Here is a 19,419-nt window from a genome sequence, read left to right as displayed (position 1 = left end):
TTATGTTATTTGTTGCAGCCCTGAAGAAGTTCTAATAGGCTTTTGCCTTATAAGAATGAAACGCGTTGGCTGCTTTTATGATTACTTGTGGATATTGAAATAAAGGATGAAAATAAAGAAAACACAAACTGACTGAAATGTACTTTGTTTGGTGCACCTCCTTTTGTTGAATTTGATGATTGAATTTGGCCAGTTGCACCAAAGGGTGATAGGTGCTGGAGATTTGTGCTTGGACAACGCCTCTAAATTAATAGCAGTGTAATGGTTAGGCGCTAACCTCGAGATGCATTACCCTTTCTTTTCTTTGCTGAGAATTACTTACTCGGGATGCTATAAATTAGGAAAGAGCTGAAAGCTGAAGGTAATCCTCTTTAAAGAAATTTACATCACAGTAACAGTACACACAGGGACAGCTTTATGGAGGTGCGACTGGTGCAGCCGCAGCAGGCCTTGAGCCGGGTTAGGCACTGTGTTTAGGAATAACCCATGGGTTTAAAATGACCTGCTTCAGAGTTCCTTGTGTGTCAAGCCGTTTTCCAGCAACTATAAAAATATCAACTTTGCTATGGTAATTAATGTTTCTGCTGGATAGAGACCATAGTTGTGTCTAGTGGCAGTTTAACACAACATACAGTAGTGCAGAGAGTTAATATGCCAGCGGCAAAGAATATGTACCAGCAAATCACAGAAATTAACTTTTTTTTAAATTTTTGTTTTTTTATATTCTTTATGAGTTTTATTCATTTCCATGCATTATAGCATTTACAAACGGCTTGAATTACATACTTGCATCTGATCCGGTTACTACTTGTCACCAGTGATAAACTTCTTTGCTGTTCCGGATCTGGTACCAAAGAAAATGTGTTAGAGAATTCGCTATAACTACATAGTAAGCTGTCTACAAATATTCAACAAGGATGTATACAATACTCCTTGCAATAACATGTCAACACATTGGGAGCCACTACAGCGCCGCCATCACCCTCGAGACGATCGGCCACGCCCCCATAACAAGCCACGCCCCTTTCTCGGCACTATGAAGCGTCGCGCTGAACCACGAGCCGGCCTTTAGATAGCTCTCCTGAGGCGGAAGCCGGGAACCACATTCTGATATATTTTAAACTTTGCCATTTTGCTCTATTGTGATTTTAAACTTTGTGTGCTTACTGCTGTTTGTTTTCATTGCTGCTCCTGGGTCTTGGGGTCACCTCACACAGCGGTCCCAGCGCTGTTGCGGGGAGGGCCACTACAGCGCCGCCATCACCCTCGAGATGATCGGCCACGCCCCATAACAAGCCACGCCCCTTTCTCGGCACTATAAAGCGTCGCGCTGAACCACGAGCCGGCTTTTAGATAGCTCTCATGAGGCGGAAGCCGGGAGCCACATTCTGATATATTTTAAACTTTGCCATTTTGCACTATTGTGATTTTAAACTTTGTGTGCTTACTGCTGTTTGTTTTCATTGCTGCTCCTGTGTCTTGGGGTCACCTCACACAGCGGTCCCAGCGCTGTTGCGGGGAGGGCCACTACAGCGCCGCCATCACCCTCGAGATGATCGGCCACGCCCCCATAACAAGCCACGCCCCTTTCTCGGCACTATAAAGCGTCGCGCTGAACCACGAGCCGGCGTTTAGATAGCTCTCATGAGGCGGAAGCCGGGAGCCACATTCTGATATATTTTAAACTTTGCCATTTTGCACTATTGTGATTTTAAACTTTGTGTGCTTACTGCTGTTTGTTTTCATTGCTGCTCCTGGGTCTTGGGGTCACCTCACACAGCGGTCCCAGCGCTGTTGCGGGGAGGGCCACTACAGCGCCGCAATCACCCTCAAGACGATCGGCCACGCCCCCATAACAAGCCACGCCCCTTCCGCTTCTTCTTCCAATAAGAATGCTCACTACCCAGAAGTGCAGCGGACGAGCGCAGCGGGCGCGCCGGCAGCGCGCCAAAAGTGCGCCTAAGGCAAGCCCGTCTGCGCCCGTCCGCGACCAGACCGCGACGAGCACGGGCCACTCTGCTCAATGTACCACAAGCCATGGGGCTTCCCCTTCACTATACTCTCGGGAGACTCTGCTTAACCTGAGTGAGTATGCGTATGAAGGACACCTTTCTTTTGCTGACACTGCTTTCCCACTGAATGACTTTGCGATCAGGGGTCTGCTATCGGGCGGACTTCTTAACGTTAGATCACTGCCGAAGCATGCTGCTGAAATCCAACTACTAGTAGAAACCCATCACTTAGATGCCCTTTTTCTAACCGAGACGTGGACCCACCCTGACTGCGAAATTGAACTTGACTGGGCTTGTCTGCAGGATTATAAAATCTTGCATCTACCCAGACCCAAAGGCCGTGGTGGTGGGGTGGGAATTATCTATAGAGCCTCCTGGCACATTAACATCCTAGATATGGACCCTGTTGTTGGGACCGAGGTCCTCGGCCTCTCAATTAATAGCCACATTGGAGCTACCTTCACGGTAATTATATGTTACCGCCCTCCGGGGGCCTTCAGCTCCCAGCAACAACAATCGCTACTTATTTCTCTCTCCAACATGGCGACTTCCCACAACAAGCTATTCATCTTAGGGGATTTTAACTTATGGCCGAATGGTACTTTAGATACTGGACTGCACAATCTTCTACTCTCTTGTGAGAGCGTGGGGCTCCAACAACTAGTCTGGGAACCCACTCATAGAGCTGGGCATCGACTTGATCTTATCTTCTCCACCCCTCAGCTAGTACATTTGAATGATATCCTGCCCATGGGCTGGACTGATCATTCTCTCCTTAAATTCTACATCAACTGTAAGGGGGCTAGAATGCCGGCACGCAGCACCACCTCTGAATTCATGTACAGAAACTGGAAAGCTCTGGAAAGGCTGAGAACTACTGGTGCCGTGTTCCAAGTGGATGACAGTTTCTCTCCGAACTGTCCAGTTGAGGACAACTACCAGGCTTTTTGCCCCAGGATATCTACAAATGTTTACTCCCTTGTTCCACTAAAAAAATGCAAGCACAAGGGTAGAGTATCAGCTCCTTGGTTTGATGATTCTTTAAAGGCCTTTAAACTGGCCTGTAAACAGGCTGAGAGGAAATGGAGGCAAGGTTACTTCGATGCTAATAAGCAACTTTGGAAAACCGAACTTTTGGAATATAAAACTGCGATTAAGAAATCTAAATCTGCTTACTTTTGCTCCACAATATGTACAGCCGCTAACAGTTCGAAAAGTATTTTCCAGATTTTGAACAGCCTCACCCACCCTGACTGCGCTAAAAAGTCGATCCCTCCCACACAAGCCCTTTGCGACAATCTTGCGCTGTTTTTTAAAGAACAAAATTGAGACTATTATTCGTAACCTGAGCATCTCCCCTACACTGGTCTGCCCCACCGGCCCTGGGGTCGACATCACTGATTATGGATTGGCGAGCCCAGGGTGTCAGCCTATGGACTGCTTGTGGGAGTTCCCCCCTATTACTGATGCGGAATTCGACAGACTGGCTCGCGGGATCTCTTCGGGTTCTCCTCTCGACCCCATTCCTCCTAAAATCTGGAAAGCCTCCGGAGAGGAACTCTTTCCCACTCTCTGCAGGATCTGCAATCAACCCCTGCGCAGTGGCTTAGTTCCTGCTCCCTGGAAGCAGGCTCTTATTAGGCCACTGTTGAAGAAACCCTCCTTGAATCCGGAGTGCCTACAGAGTTATCGGCCCATCTCCTTGCTACCATTCCCGGCAAAAATTGCCGAGCGCTGGGTGAGCTCTTGTCTCTCCAAACATCTGGAGCAGAATCATTTCCTGGACGAAATACAATTCGGCTTTCGTCCAGCCCATGGCACCGAAACAGCTTTACTCACTGCCATGGAGGACCTTCGTATGCGTGCAGACAGGGGCCAGGCCGTAGCCTTGATCCTGCTGGACCTGTCTGCCGCATTTGATATGGTCAATCACGTGATTCTATTGGAGAGACTAAGAGAAGCCGGGGTGGGCGGCATTGCCCTGCACTGGTTTTACTCCTTCCTGCGGGATAGGAAGCAGGCTGTGTCCCTCCCCCCGTTTCAATCGGCCTTCTCCCCGGTACTCCACGGGGTGCCTCAAGGCTCTTCCATCAGCCCGATTTTATTTAACGTTTACCTTAAACCACTGATTACGTTAATAAAATCCCACAGGCTAAAAGCAATTAACTACGCCAACGACACTCAGAGCCTCCTCTCTTGGGAGCGTGAGGAATCGATCCCCTTGGAATCGTTTCATGACTGTCTGCGAGACACGGCTGGTTGGCTACACAATAATTCCCTACAGTTCAACGTCTCCAAAACCGAGGTTCTGTTCTGTGCCGGAAGTCGGATTCCCCGCCCGTTCCCGGCGGAGTTTTGTCCCCCTGAAACCCTGGAAAAACCTCAGCCGGTCACCACTGTTTGCAATCTGGGTGTTATGATGGATAACAAACTCAGTATGGAGGCCCAGGCTGCGAAAACAGTGTCCACCTGCTCGGCCCTCATTCGCTCTCTTCGTAAGATCTTGCCACTTCTTCCCTCACAGGCCCGGGCCTTAATAGTCAGGTGTACCATTCTCAGTCGCCTTGACTATTGTAATGCGCTTCTGCTCGAGGCCCCGTCCATGTTGTTAGACAGACTCCAAAGAGTTCAAACTGCCGCTGTCAAACTGGCCCTTGGCTGGCCTAGGAGATCTTCGGCCACAGCGGCAATGGCCGAGCTTCACTGGCTCCCTATGAAACAGCGAGTGGCCTTCAAATCTCTCTGTATTGTTTCTAAAGCCCTGCATGGAGTCGGGCCCGGCTCCTTGCAATCTATGTTTGACTGGTACATTCCAATCAGAGCCCTCCGATCTACAACGGCCTGTCTTGTCAAAGTACCAAGATTCAAAAAGGTCATGACCGGAGGGAGATCTTTCAAAGTTGCAGCGGCCAAACTTTGGAATAGCTTGCCTTTGGACATTCGCCAAATAAGGGAACTTCTCCCTTTCAGGAAACGGGTCAAAACTTGGCTGTTTCCTAAATGTTAACTTCTGGCTATTCTATTGCTGTCTCCCAGTACATCTATCTTAGGAGTTATCTCAGCGCCAGGATACCTGTAAGGTGATAGCTGCGCTATATAAATGTTTTAAATAAATAAATAAATAAATGAGTGAACAGTGAGATAAGGGAGTTAGGGGTAGGGGAACAGCATCTCACAAAATGATTGTATTGGGCGCAGATGGAGTTGCCACTATCACATAAGGCTCACCACCCCTTCCTTTACCAGCATCTCTCGCACTTATGTCCCAGTTTTAGTATGTGTTATCTTGGATACATGTCAGGGGTTGCTACACGCCTACTGCCCTTGCCCCAATTCTGGGATGGTGAATATTGGGTAGGGGAAATCCAGCTACTAATGTATTCATCACAATCAAGATGGCATTTCCTCGAACATCGCCAAGGAAGAATGGGTAAAATACCTTAGTTCCCATTACCAACAGAGCATTGAGCTTAGTGAGAAGTGCCAAATTACAGAAAATGAACCAGAATGCCATATGGTAATCAAGGCCGGTGCTAGAAGCAACCACGTTGAGTCTGGTAACACAAGGGAAGGTTTAACGACAGAGGAACTTCAAACAACTCATAGAACTGCAATCAAACGGCAGATAGGCAAGGGGAGAAGGGAAGGTGCTCCTGGCCCTAATAGAATACCTCCAGCACTATATAAACAGGAGGCAACCTTTTGGGCAGAAGCACTGGAACCCTTCTTTAGAGAAAGCAGAATGTTAAACAACCTGCCTAGGTCATGGAAAGGATCAACCATTTCCCCAATTTATAAATCTGGTGAAAGGTCGGTACCACAAAACTATCGATTAGTGGCTTTATTAGATAATGAGGCAAAAGTGTTTGCTGGCACATTATTAGAGGATCTCCAGGCATGGGTCACAGAAAGATCTGCAATCCCTCTACAATAGACTGGATTTGTAAAATCAGTCGGGACAATAACCAATATACTAAGCATGGCAATGCTCATGGATAAGGCTGAGGCTGCACGGACACCTCTATACTTATGCTTTATTGACTATAAGGCCGCATTTGATCATGTCAACTGCACTAAACTATGGTCCAAATTGCATAGATGGGGGCTGCTACTGCCCTTATTAAACTTGTTAATAAACTTGCACATGGATACATGGCTGAAGGCAAAGCTGGGAAACTGAACTTTCCTGTTGAGGCGTATTCCTACGCAAAAGGGGCTGAAACAGGGATGTGTTTTAGCTCCAACTCTTTTTAACCTATATATAGCTGACTTAGTACCACTTCAATTTAGCTGCAACTCACATGCCTCAAAACTAGGAGACATCTTGATACCATGCCTCTTGTACGCGGATGATATAGTCCTGATTAGTAAAACAAAGGTAGGGCTACAACACCTCTTAAACGCGCCGTGGGACTTCTCTAAAGCAAATGATCTAACAATCAACCTGGATAAAACAAGAACTATGATAATCAGGAAAAAAAGGAGACAAGCTAGAGCCTGGTTTTGGGGAGATGCTAAAAGTGAGGAAACAGAAGAATACAAATTTCTGGGTTTGAAGCTGAATACAGGGGGCCACTTTTAGGCACAGAAGAACAGCATCAGGCACAAAGGCCTAGTATTGGTTACCACTCTAAAATCACTCAATTCTAAACTGACAGGACCATCGATCTTCCCTTTGATTGGGGTGGTTCGGGCAAAGCTGCTGCCAACAATTATCTATGGCAGCGAGGCTCAGAAAGGCAGAGACGCAAAAAGACTTGATGCCACAGTTACAACAGCATATAGAGAAATCTTTGGGCTGCCCAAACATGCCTCACCTGCGCAAATCAGACTTGAATTTGGCATCCAAAAACAAACAGTTGCAAGGCAAGGGGCCTTTATTATTGCGTGGGACAAAGTGCGGAAAGCTCCGCTTGGCACACTAAATGAACAACTATGGAAAGAGCTGCAACAACACACTAAAACACCTGCTGCGAAATATCTTAACAGTAGTTTGAATGAGATGCGGCTACGTCAGCTTTGGGAAATACCAACAACTAATACCATTTTTTAAAAACTAGTGTGGAAGACAGTGAAACATCTTTATTGGCTGGAGGACAAGGCTTCATTGACAAAAAGGGCCAAAGGTTGGATCACATTGAAGACATATACAGAATCGGCCGCTCAAGCGTATTTTAATCTGGGCTATGACAAATACATAAAAATAGCGTTCTTGAAGTACAGACTGGGGTTGCTACCCAGTATTCAACATCTTCCACCCTGGTTAAGAGAGAAAGCGGGCTCTGCGTGCTGTTTATGTGGATCCGCATCTGAAGATCTGCTGCACTTACTATGTTCCTGCAAAAAACTTCTTAAGGTACGGAAACAACTGTTGAAGCAACACTTCAACCAACGGGGGATTCGCACCAGGAGGCAAGCACTGCTGGCATGCTTCAAACCCAATGATCCACAACTGAACTGCAGTCTAGTGAAGTATCTGAGACTCTGTGAAAGCAAAATGCCTGAAATGCTGCCATAAGGAACCTAGCCAGTAATTTCATGAGTAAACTTCCTGATACGAATTAAAGAGTCTCTCCATACATAATAAGAACTTTTGTATTTGAAGCATGCGGTGGTCAGATAGAACAGCATCTGAAGGCATGTCACATGTAGCTGCTAGTATTGTAATAAGGGTAGATTTGCCAAGGCCGGAAGAGTTTGTCAATTCCTGGCGGAAAGTCATTTGACCAACTGGAATGCTCCCCACAGCACTTGGACAGATATCAGATACTTTGTTGGTGAAGCTGCCTAATTATAGAGGACTACTGGAATGCTCCCCGCAGCACTTGGACAGAGATCAGACACTTTGTTGGTAAAGTTGCATAATAATAGACATTTTTCTTTTTTTAGCAGGTTTTTAAACACGAATCATGAAGGAATAAGTTGTATATGTATATATTTGATTTTATTTTAATGTCATTTTGCAATGGTTTTAATTAACTATGCAAATAAAATGTATTATACCAGCTACTATGTGCTACCCTCAGCGTGCTCATGTGTCCTGCTTGTCACCTGAGATAGCCTCAGTGTCTCCAGATGCTCCTGCCATGCGCCTTGGAAGTCTATTAGTATTGTATCCCATTCTACGGCCATGGGTGACTTACGTATGCCGGTGGCATCTTCTCACCAGAGCGCCACACTTTCCGCTTGCGCCCAGCATATCATTTTGTTTGAATATGTTTATTGAATTTTTGACATTTTACAGCATTACACATATGATTAAAAAAAAGGAAAAAAGGTCAACCATGCCGTAGTACAGAATCATTGTCACAAATCACTTCAGTTGTTCATACACATGAAGGAGCTCGGCTGTAAGGGTCGAAATAAAAGTGATGTAGTAAGAACAGCATGGTAGCGTCAATGGTTACAGGTATGCCAAAGAGAGAGTGTTGGTTAACTGTGGCAGTTCACAATATAAAAGCGGAAAGAAAAAAGAAAAAGAATGAGAATAAATCAAGAACTGTTTTCCAGTAACACAATAGATATTTGTTCAGTTCGGAGCACAGATTATGCTCTGGCAGCGGATCAGGGCAAATTGGGCATATCAGCAATGCAACATACATCCAAAGCTTTATTTCAAAACTAACAAATGTAAAGAACTATCTGAAAATTTCGTAAACCAGAGACTGTGCGGTGGAGATCAGCGAGTGCGTGTGTGTGTGATGTTCATCTGGCAGGCGGGGAGCAGGTATGAGCGGCGTCATGTCAACAATGAGGATCAAGCCTCGTGGTCAGACATCTACCCAGCGGGAGGAGAGGGGAGGGGGGCGGGGGGGCAGGGGAGGGGGGGAAACCCAGCCGGTATTATACGAAGAGTGGCACAAGCGTCTAAACAATGCTACTTTGTAGGCACACCTGATGGTAAGTTGTCAAGGTGCCATCCCAGTCCAGCGCTATGGGATACATGCGGTGCCCCGCCATCTCCTCTCTGTGTAACGCTACACTTTCCGCCCTAGCCCAGTTGTCAAACGAGTTGCGCCAGTGAATCACCTGGGGGGCGCACTATTCTTCCAGCGCTTGGTAATGAGACGTTTCGCAGTTATCAGCCCCAGATCCCAGAACCTCGCCTGGACTTTTGTCTGTTTCGTTCTTTTAAACAAGCCCAATAGGCAAGCTTCCCATGTATGCGGCAAGCAGCCTCCAGTCGCTTTTGCCAAGGTACCGGACACTGTAGTCCAGTAGGTGTGTAGTGAAGGGCATGTCCATAGTACATGCAGGAGTTGTGCGTCCACAAGTCCGCATCTGGGGCATGCCGATGTATAAAGCCCAAAGTATCGATTGAGCTTATCCGGAGACAGATACGCACGGTGTACAATATAATATTGAATGATCTTGAAACGTGCGTTGCGTGGTATATTTTGCGTCCCAGCCAGCACCCACGCCCATTCTCTGTCAGTCCAGTCCTGGCCTCTACCGACTGTCCATTTGTCCCGCAGCCACTGTTAAGAGAACTGCGTGTGTGTGTGTAGTGCTTGGGCGAGCCAATGTACTATATGAGAGCCATTACCCAGCACATGCAGGTATTGGATGAGCAAATGTGTTGGAGGCTTCTCCGTCAGAGCTCCCCAGGCATGTGCCAATGTATGCAGGAGTGTCGCATGTTTCAGGAACTGCCCAGCTGGCAGTCCTGTGTTGTGCGCTAGGGTCGCAAAAGAGAGCAGCGCACCGTCTGCAAATAAGTCGCCCAGGTTCTCCAGATCAGCAGCCGCCCAGCTGCTCAACGCAGGTTCCATAAGTGCGCCTCCGTCCCAAGGAGTACCCAGCAGTGGTAGAGTGGGAGCATATGGATTGTTAGCGTGCGTAAGTTTCAGGCTCCTCACATAGCACTTCCTCGCCACCGCGAGGTGTAGCTGATCAGGGCAGCGGGTTTTAGTCAAGGGATGAAACAGCGCGTTCACCTGTGCTACCATCATGACCGCGCCTTCCGAGGCAGTATCCCCCAGGTTCTTCCCGCTCAACCAGTAAGTGACCCATTGTAGCTGCGCCGCCAGGTAGTAAAGCTCGTGGTTAGGGACAGACAATCCTCCACTCTCCGTTGCAGCATAAAGAGTCCTCAACGCAACCCTGGTGCACCCCGTGTTCAAGATCAGTCGCCTACTTAGAGTTTCCAGTTCGCGGAAAATGCGAGTTGGGGCATATACCGGCAGATTGGCATAGAAATACAGTAACCTAGGCAGGGCAACCATCTTTGCGAGTGTAATACGGCCGGGGACAGTCAGCGGAAGAGTGTTCAAAAAGGTCACTTGAGCTGTAAGTGACGAAATCGTTCTCATGAGGTTACCTTCCAGCAGATCATCGGGTTCATGATAGACCTGAATCCCCAAATAACGAAAGACGGTTGGATACCAGAGGAGTCACTCTCCTGTCACTACAACATCGCACTCCGGGGTGTCCGCGGCGAAAGAATATACACCTGATTTCGCCTAATTAACGTGAAGTCCCGACACATCTCCAAAATTGCTGAATATGGCAGTGAGCGCGCATGGGAAGCTGGCCACGTCTTTAATGTAGATCAATAAATCATCCGCATACAGCGATACTGAGTGCACTCCGTCAGCCACGGGTATACCCCAATCTGCACCGGAAGCACACAGCTGCGTCGCCAAGGGTTCCATCATGAGTGCAAAAATCAAGGGGGAAAGGGGGCATCCTTGTCTGGTGCCTCTGCGAACACGGAGCGGGTTAGAGAAGAGTCTGCCTGTGCCACACACGCACTACAGGGTCAGAGTAAAGGAGTTCCACCATCCGGAGGTAGGCAGCACCCAAATCAAATTTTTCCAGCACTTGCATGAGGTATGGCCACTCCACAGAATCAAACACTTTCTCAAGATCGAGAACTACGCACCCTGAGCGAGGCCACCGGGAAACGGCCAGACTCTGCACACGAAAGAGCCGTCTAATGTTATAAGACGTGCTGCAGGTTGGCACAAAACCGTTCTGGTCGGCGCGTACTAACGCAGGGACCAGAGGTGCCAATCTTTGGGCCAGCGCAGATGCCAGGATCTTGTAATCCGTGTTAAGGAGGGTGAGCGGCCGGTACGATCCCATATTGAGCACATCCCTGCCAGGCTTCAAAAGCGATATCACATTCGCCTCATTCAGGGTCGGTGGAAGAGCAGTATCTTCAATTGCCGCCGCATACACTCTTAATAGTTCTGGTATGAGGATAGTAGAGTAGGCCTTGTAAAACTCTGCAGGTAATCCATATGGGCCTGGGGTTTTACCATTAGAGAGGGAGAATATAACTTCCCGAAGTTCCTCCGCCGCAAGTGGCGCGCCTAATTCATCGCGTTGCGCATCAGTGACCGCTGGTAACGGTATCTCCGACAGATACCTGGAAATATCATCCCCAGTGGCTTGTAAACGGGAATGGTACAGATTCTTGTAATGACCCGTAAAAGCCTTGTGTATAGCTCTCTGTGTCTAGACAACGGCGCCCTGTGTGGTGCGGACTGACAGTACCAGTAATGTTTGGGTGTCTCGTTGTATCGGCTAAGCTAACAACTTGCCTGGCTTATCTCCAGCGTGGTGTGTGCGCGCCGAGTGTGCAGCATAGTTTAAGTTCTTTAGTCTATCTAGGAGTTGAGCATGTTGTGCGCGGGCCGTCACTAACCTCGTATCGTCACCCTCCACTGCCTCCTGCTCTCGGTCAGTAGAGCAGATTCTACCTGCGTCAAATCCTTATCCACCTGCCGTCTCATTCCCGCCTGCGTGCCCAGACAATGATCCCGTGTGACTACTTTAAACGCATCCCACTCAACCTGTGGGGTAGATGCAGTATCAGTATTATCCTCAAAGAATTGTAAAATGCGAGCCGAGAGCGATTGCCTGAATGGGGCGTCCAGCAAGACATCAGGCTGGAGGCGCCACGAGGGGATCGGCGGGTGCGGGCGTTCCCAGGCAAAGTCAAGAGTGTGAGGGTTATGGTCTGAGTGGGTGCGTCCCAGATAACAGGAGTCTGTGACATGGGGCAGTAGGTCGCTTGATAACATGAATCTGTCGAGTCTGACATATAGTGCATGGGCACCCGAGTAATATGAATAAGTCCTAGTATAGGGATTACGACTGCGCCAGGCATCACGGAGATCCCACTGTGCCGCCCAGTCAGCGAACGCTCTCGATGTCCCAACTTGCGCCCGGCATATCATTGAGTTATACCAGGCCTTCACTGCCGGGGGGTCAGGGATCTTTCAACGTTTAGTAATGAGGCGATTTGCCACTATGTGAAAGCGGGTTGTCACTTTATGTTTCTTAGTCTTCTGGTAGAGGCCCAGCAAGCAACCTCCCCGTTCCATTTCATTTTGCGGTCCGTGCAGCACTCTAATTGTGTTGTGATAGTCTCCTAGTAAGCAGTCAGCTTATTGCATACCCACAACATGTGTATGAGTCTTCTCCCACCAGTTCACAGTGAGAGCATTGTGCATCCTCTCTGTTGAAAATTCGATTACTTGAGACCAGTGTCATGTTAGCTCTTTGTGTTATATAATATTGTAATAGCCGAAACCGGTCATTCCTCGGTATGTAGGGCTTTCTAATATTTTTGCCCATTCCAGGTCTGATCACAGAAATTAACTTTATATAAATAGCTGAGTGGATTATTGTTTTTTTGTCAGACATCCTTTTGGTACTTGCAGTTCATAAAATATAATCCTTATGTAGAACATTGACCTATGAACTGTCATCAAATATATGCTTGCAAACTGCATGGGATAGTTTAGGACGTTGTGTTTTTTGCCCAGTCTTTCATTATCTTAATGTTGCTAAAAACGGTTTGGTTGGGTACAAATACATTCTTGTTAGTAAAGTCAACCTCCACTATTGTGGTACATTTTAAATCCTGAGTTTGTGCTTCTCCAGACCAAACATTCTTGAAATATACTACCTACAAGTAAGGGAGACGTGACTTTTACACCTTGTAATCCTCATTGTCTTATGTAACATCCTATAGACTGATCTACACAGGTATGATTCATTGTCTCTATATAATGTGTGTGTGATGTAAAGTACTCTGACACCCTACACTAGTATGAGTAACGCTATAAAACAAATAAAATGCATGTGAGCTAGGGGCTATTGAGAGATGAAGGGCACTGTTGGAGGGTGGTAGTGAGGGAATCTGTGGAGACGGAGGTCATTGGAGGCGCTATAAAAGATTGTGGCACCAGGCAACAATCTGGCACTAAATCCGGCCTTGAGTGAACTTTTTATAGAACCCAGCTACCTCTCCTATCATTGATTGACAGTATGCTTATCACAGTTCCTGTACTGTGCTCTGATTCCATTTGACTACGTTTGTGCTTTACATTATCACGTACTTATATACATGAGAAATATTATTCCAATGGAAAATGTATACAGTTTAGAAAACTGCATTTGAAATTAATTGTTTTTATCAATTTTAACTGAATTTAACAGCAAATCATTTCTAAGGTTTCAGCAGAGGAAACAAGTCAAGGTGACACAAAATAATACGTGAGAAAGAGGCTTGAAAGGTAAAGTTCTTCAAAACACGGTGAAGGAGGATAGTGTGGGAAAGAGACACGCTTGAGGATAGCGTTAAGGAACTAAGGGCCATATTATCAAGAAAGGGCGATACATTATCGCTGCTTTTATCGGCAGGAAACTGCCGCTAAAGCGGCGATAATGGGCTTGATAATATACCCTTGTGAATTCCCATAGAAGCCCAGGTTCTGGTGTTAACCTGGGCTTCTATGGGAATTCACAAGGGTATATTATAAAGCCCACTATCGCCGCTTTAGCGGCAGTTTCCTGCCGATAAAAGCGGCATTAAATGTATCACCCTTTCTTGATAATATGGCCCTATGCAAAGAAAGAAACTAGAATAGTTGGGTAAAGAGTACATATGGTAAGACAGCTTTAAATTAAAAATTGAAATAATAAACTCAGGTCAAAACCATACAATGCGCAGAGTTGGGAAAACAAAATTCAATGAATGCTTGAGAAATTCATACTGCATATAGCATCACAAAATTAAAAAAAATTTCATGCAAAAATGTTTCTTAACATAATGGTCTTACATCTTATTTAGAGAAAGCTGCAGTGCCTTCCTTCGTTGTAGTTCATGAACGGCAATCTATCGCATCCATGTGCAACTTATGAGTTTGCTGCTGGCTCAAGGAGAAAGATACCTTCAATCCAAATCAATATTTGCAAAAGTATTCACGGAAACACGTTGTTTACTTAATTCATATTACCTATCGATTTTGAATTCATGCAACAGAATTCTAAGCCTAGATAAATATTAAAATAATTACACTGGACAAACATATTACATTTAAAGGTAGTATGCTTTCAAAGGCGTAGAAAGTGCAGGCTTAAGATGCAATTGATAACCTTGCGTGAACATGCTTAGAAATTGCATTTTGTAAAGATATGTAAAAATGCGTGCAATGTTATTGGTGTAATGTCTGAAAAGCAAGGAAATAATCAGAACAGCTGTTTCCCTCTTTAACAGAGGGGTAAGAGGAAAAAGATGCAAATGCCCAGATGTAAATGCAATTCTGTATTTAACATTTTCTAACTTCACGTAATTGTTATAGATAAGGGAAGTGAATCATGATAAGATATGTCTATTACCACAAAATCTATTCAATGGGTTGTTGCACTAGACATTGAAGGGGATATTTGAAAAGATTGGGGTGGGAAGCCAACAGTTCATAGCCACCCTTCCAGACCTGTTGCTAATAAAAAAGGCACATCTTATCTGAATGTGCTTAAAGTGACAGCCTGCACTATCATTTTCACCCTAGTTTACAATGTGTAGATTAACCCTGGGCGGGCAACTTCGCTACGCCCACGATGTGAGCGTAGTGTTGCCTACTTCGCCCTTTGCAAAGTAGGCGAAGCAGGCAACACTACGCCCACTCCTTGGGTGTAGCGAAGTTGCCCGCCACCCGCCTCCCTCCCGCCCTCCCGAACATACCTAATTTAATTAAATGGGCACATAAAAATAAATGAAATGCACTTATCTTGTCCGGGGCGTCCCGGGGCTCCCTCTGCTCGTTCACGCCGCCGTCTGCTAACCAATGCGCATGCGCGGGTGGCCCGCGCATGCGCATTGGTTAGCAGACGGCGGCGTGAACGAGCGGAGGGAGCCCCGGGACGCCGCGGACAAGGTAAGTGCATTTTATTTATTTTTATGTGCCCATTTAATTAAATTAGGTATGTAGGGGAGGGGGGCATGCGGCGCGTAGTGGGGCTACATGAAGTGCGCAGGTGGGCGTAGTTTCTCGCCCACTTTGCGTAGCTTCGCGTAGCCCCACTACGCACACTACGCCCAGGGTTAGTGTAGATATGTGGTGGTGTGTGAGTGATGGTTATGATCAAATAGGAATAATTATACACCAATATATGCTATTTGAAAAGTAGTTCAAATTACTACCCATTTGGTTTAGCTTCTGCCTTTCATTTGCCTCTTTGAATCATAAATCAAAGTCGCATTGTGTTCATAGGATCACGAACATGAAAAAATCACATTGATAAACACGCAATGGCATAGCCAATAGGTCTCGCCTATGGGACCGTATGAGTACCTAAAAACAAGCAGATCATTGCCAGTAATAATGAAATCCTGTAATGTTACGTGACATGCTGATACCAGGATTTTTATAATCAAGTGATTTGAATTTTTCATCAAAACTTGCATCAACGTTACAACCAAGATCAACCAAAGCACAGTTGCTAAGATTTCAGTTTGTGTGACAATTTTATATTTCCTCTACCCTTATGTGTGACATTTCAGTGCCTTCCGTGTGAGATTTTATCATGAACAGATGAAGGGAGATTAATGCTGAGGTTCTTTTTACTTCATACAAATCCTGACCCAATCAGAGTGACTGCTGACATGATGGCCTGGCGGAAGGGTATCCACAGACCAAAAAGGACTGCTATGTACCTCAATTGCAACCTACACCACACACATTGCTTCTCTTGTAGCAGATCCCTGTTCTGACAAATCAACCCTGCATCTATTCCAGTAATACAGCACCATCCACTTTGACCCGAAACCAGCAATGTATTTCGAATAGGGACCAGTACCATTTTAAAGATGTGTAAAATCTTAGACAGTTGGCAGTCTAGGCAGAGACACGCATGGGCAGCGGGGTGACCGCAGCAATACAGACGGCAGGGATGTGGCAAATGTGCCAGAACTGCGGCCAACATGTCAGCAGTGGAAGCTGGGGATGCTAAACACTTCCAGTGGTTCACCTCTGCATGCTTAGTCAAAGCAAAACTTCTCTGTAGCACGACTACACTTCTGCTGTTTGAACGCTAGGTGGCATGGCTCCCCTTGAAAATGCTCAAATCAGACATGAAGTGATCTGACTACAAAAGAAGCAAAGATGATATTGCATCTTATTGTAACATAAACCACGTTTTAAGTTTGTGTGTGCTTTAAGTGGCTCACACGATTTTGGTGCGATTGTGAACTGGTATTGTTTAAATATAGCAATCGTTGACCAAATGGACGTTTAAGACGTTTCCAACCTCATAAACTGCGACAGTGGTGACACAACGTAGACGTGCGATAGCGTTCGAGTGAGAGAGAATGTGTGAGCGAAAGTGTGCGTGCATGAGTTAGTGTGTGTGAGAGAGAGCGCAAGCCAGAACAGCGCGTGCCAGAAGATAACAAGTGTGGCAAACGGAGAAATAAGTTGGGTGCCAGGAGGAGGGAGTGATTTAGGTGAGGAAGAGAATATGTGATAGAGGGGGAGCAGGGGTTGAGCCCACGAGTGGTGCGCGCATGCGCTTGGGAGAGCAGTCTTTATTTTTCAAGCACTGCACTCATTCTTGTGGCACACCGCTGCTCGCTCCCACCAGGTGGATGCCGCCACAAGCACGAGTGCAGTGCTTGAAAAGTGAAGACCGATGGCTAAAGGCCCTCCTAGAGGAGCGCATGCGGACTGCCTGGGCAAGACCTAAAAATGAATGGCATCTCTGTGCTCAAAATATGATTTGTTTTCCATGTGATGTATTAACAAATGTGCACTTTTATTTGTTGTTCTGGCTCTGTCCATGTTGGAAAAGGAGCGTATTTTCCTCAACGCTTCACCCCCACATACTATTTTTTGTGGCGAAAATGGAGTGTGGAAATCCTCCACACACCATATAAACTGAAGGCTAGCAGTGGCGTCACCAGTGGCAGCTCGCACAGGTAACACTGTGGGGTGGCGAGGCTGGGTGGGGGGTAGTAGAGTGTGACATACGACGGGATGCGCAAAGGAAATAAATCAATCAATAAAAGCACTTACTTTGCGCTTGAAGCATCGCCGACTGATTTATTTCTTTATACACACACACATACATATGGATATACAACTCCTGGTGCACTTTACTGGGGACAAATAGTAAACGAAATAAGCCAATCATGGAAGTCAATTACATCTACACTTTTTTTTAGGGAGCACTTGCTCTGTCGCACTGATTGGCAGTGGCACAGTGCCCTGAGTAGCTAACACCAGCAAAACATCTGAGGCACATCAGCAAAAAGTGGAAGGGAGACTCATGCCAAGGTGCCAGGTCTAACAGTCAGTTTTATATCACACTTTTTCTGAGATTTATCCTGTTCCTAAGAGCTCCAAATTCGGCAAATTAGCAAACTGAGGCACAGGGAATTAAAGGGGTGTGAACTAGATAGCATAATTTGGTAAAGTGGAGAAGCCACGATTTGAACTTTGGTCTCCTGGCCCCACACACCAAAATTAAGTTACCAAAGTATATCACATGTCTATTATCAAAGGTAAGAGACTTCTGTGACCAGCACACAGTAATGCCTAATGCGTCATTAGACATTCTGATGTGTGGTCCCTCAGAATAATCTTTGTTTCTACACAATTGTACATATATTTTGTATCACTGTGTTTTAAACAAGCAATGTAGCTTAAAAAAAGCAGTAAGACGATTTCATGATCCAGGTGGTATTGAAGGGTCTCTTTTTCTAGCATACGAGTGCCCATGTGTTCCTATACCAGGATGGGGGAGGGCTTCTATCACGACAGTACAATTGCCACTGCTGGGATCTCTGCCATAGATTAAATAAATGGTTTAGATGAAGCACATGTATAGATGGTAGAGAGAAAAGGCCTATTGAATGGCATAGAAGAGTTGGAGAAAATGTATAGGGAAGATTTGGGGGAGGAGGTACACCACTCAAGTAAAACTGCTGAGCTCAATAATACACATTAAATGTAAAATATCTTCAATTCTCTTTCAACAGTATTTTCTTTTAAACCAAGCCACGAGGTTATTCGTATGATGTGTATGTAACATGTTTCCCATATTTATGTGCGGATATACACCTTCAGGTATGAAGAGGCCCCTCCCTCCCTTATAAATCAGTTGTCTGTCTGACCATAGATTGGTAAAGAGAGACGCACTTGGCTTTACTCTGCCACATGGTTCAGTTTCCCAAAACAACAGGCCAAACCCACCTTCAGCATCCCTAAAGGGAGACCGACTGGCTCCGCTTTCCATGAGTGACTGAGGGGCGGGCGGGTGCCAGGCGTTACCTGTCCGGCAGTTTTCCGCCATGATTGCCCAGTCGGCACCTTTGTGAGCATGCTCTGGAACTGGGCCAATCAGCTGAAGGGAAAATTTCCCAATTGGCTCCAGCGCAGCCTACTTTTTCAAACACACAGGCACCTTTGCAATTCCTGTTAAAAGGTAAGGACTCTCTGATACCGTGCTAAAGCAAACTCGATAGAGGTGTGTATTAGTCCCAAACGTGACATCTTTTTACAATGCAGAAAAGGACAGCATTATTAAAAGCAAAATAATGAATCTTGCACTTCAAGAGCAACTCTCACACATGACTACTGTTGATCAAGTTTTGGATACTCTAAGTAGCTACCGGGTAAACTTCTAGAAACTAGTTAATTTCACTATCGACTCCTTTCTCAATAGTATCTGATGAATGCAATCTGGTGCTTGAGAGGTGCAACCCAAGTCTGTTACAGTGGCCAAAAAAAACCCATAGGGCCATATTACCAAGGTGAAGTATCGCCGCTTTTTTGGCGAATTGTGCCGAGAAAGCAGCGATACTTCTAGCGCCCTATTAACAAGGGCATGCTAACGCCTGCCTCAAGCCCACTTTGCATGTCAGCGAGAAACATCGCTAATGACATGCAAAGTGGGCGTTCCCACGTCCAACCACATGTAACATGTGGTTGGAGGTGGTAACACCCTATTACCAAGGCAGGCGTTGGGAGAAGGAGACCTGCGATAAACTCGTTTATCGCAGGTCTCCCAACGCCTGCTCTGATCAGGTGTTAGGCATTGATAACATGGAGGTGTGGATCATAAAGCTGAATCCACCCCCCATATTATCAAGGCACACATTAGCGCGTGA

General features: G+C 46.1%; 1 long non-coding RNA gene across 2 annotated transcripts in view; it reads right to left on the bottom strand.

The window, feature by feature from the left end:
* LOC144771604 (uncharacterized) overlaps window positions 1-19,419 on the bottom strand; it is a 120,660-nt gene that overhangs the window by 51,832 nt on the left and 49,409 nt on the right. The window contains exon 4 of one of the 2 annotated variants that reach the window (XR_013599387.1): window positions 14,090-14,179. The exons of the other annotated variant lie outside the window; for it this stretch is intronic. This is a non-coding gene — a long non-coding RNA (uncharacterized LOC144771604). Of the gene's footprint in view, window positions 1-14,089; window positions 14,180-19,419 lie in introns of those variants that run through there. 2 annotated transcript variants of the gene reach the window in all.

This window comes from Lissotriton helveticus, chromosome 1_1 (genome assembly GCF_964261635.1).
Source record: "Lissotriton helveticus chromosome 1_1, aLisHel1.1, whole genome shotgun sequence".
NCBI classification, from domain to species: domain Eukaryota; kingdom Metazoa; phylum Chordata; class Amphibia; order Caudata; family Salamandridae; genus Lissotriton; species Lissotriton helveticus.
The sequence above is the reverse complement of the archived record's forward strand: the minus strand, read 5'-3'. Positions and strand labels throughout refer to the sequence as shown.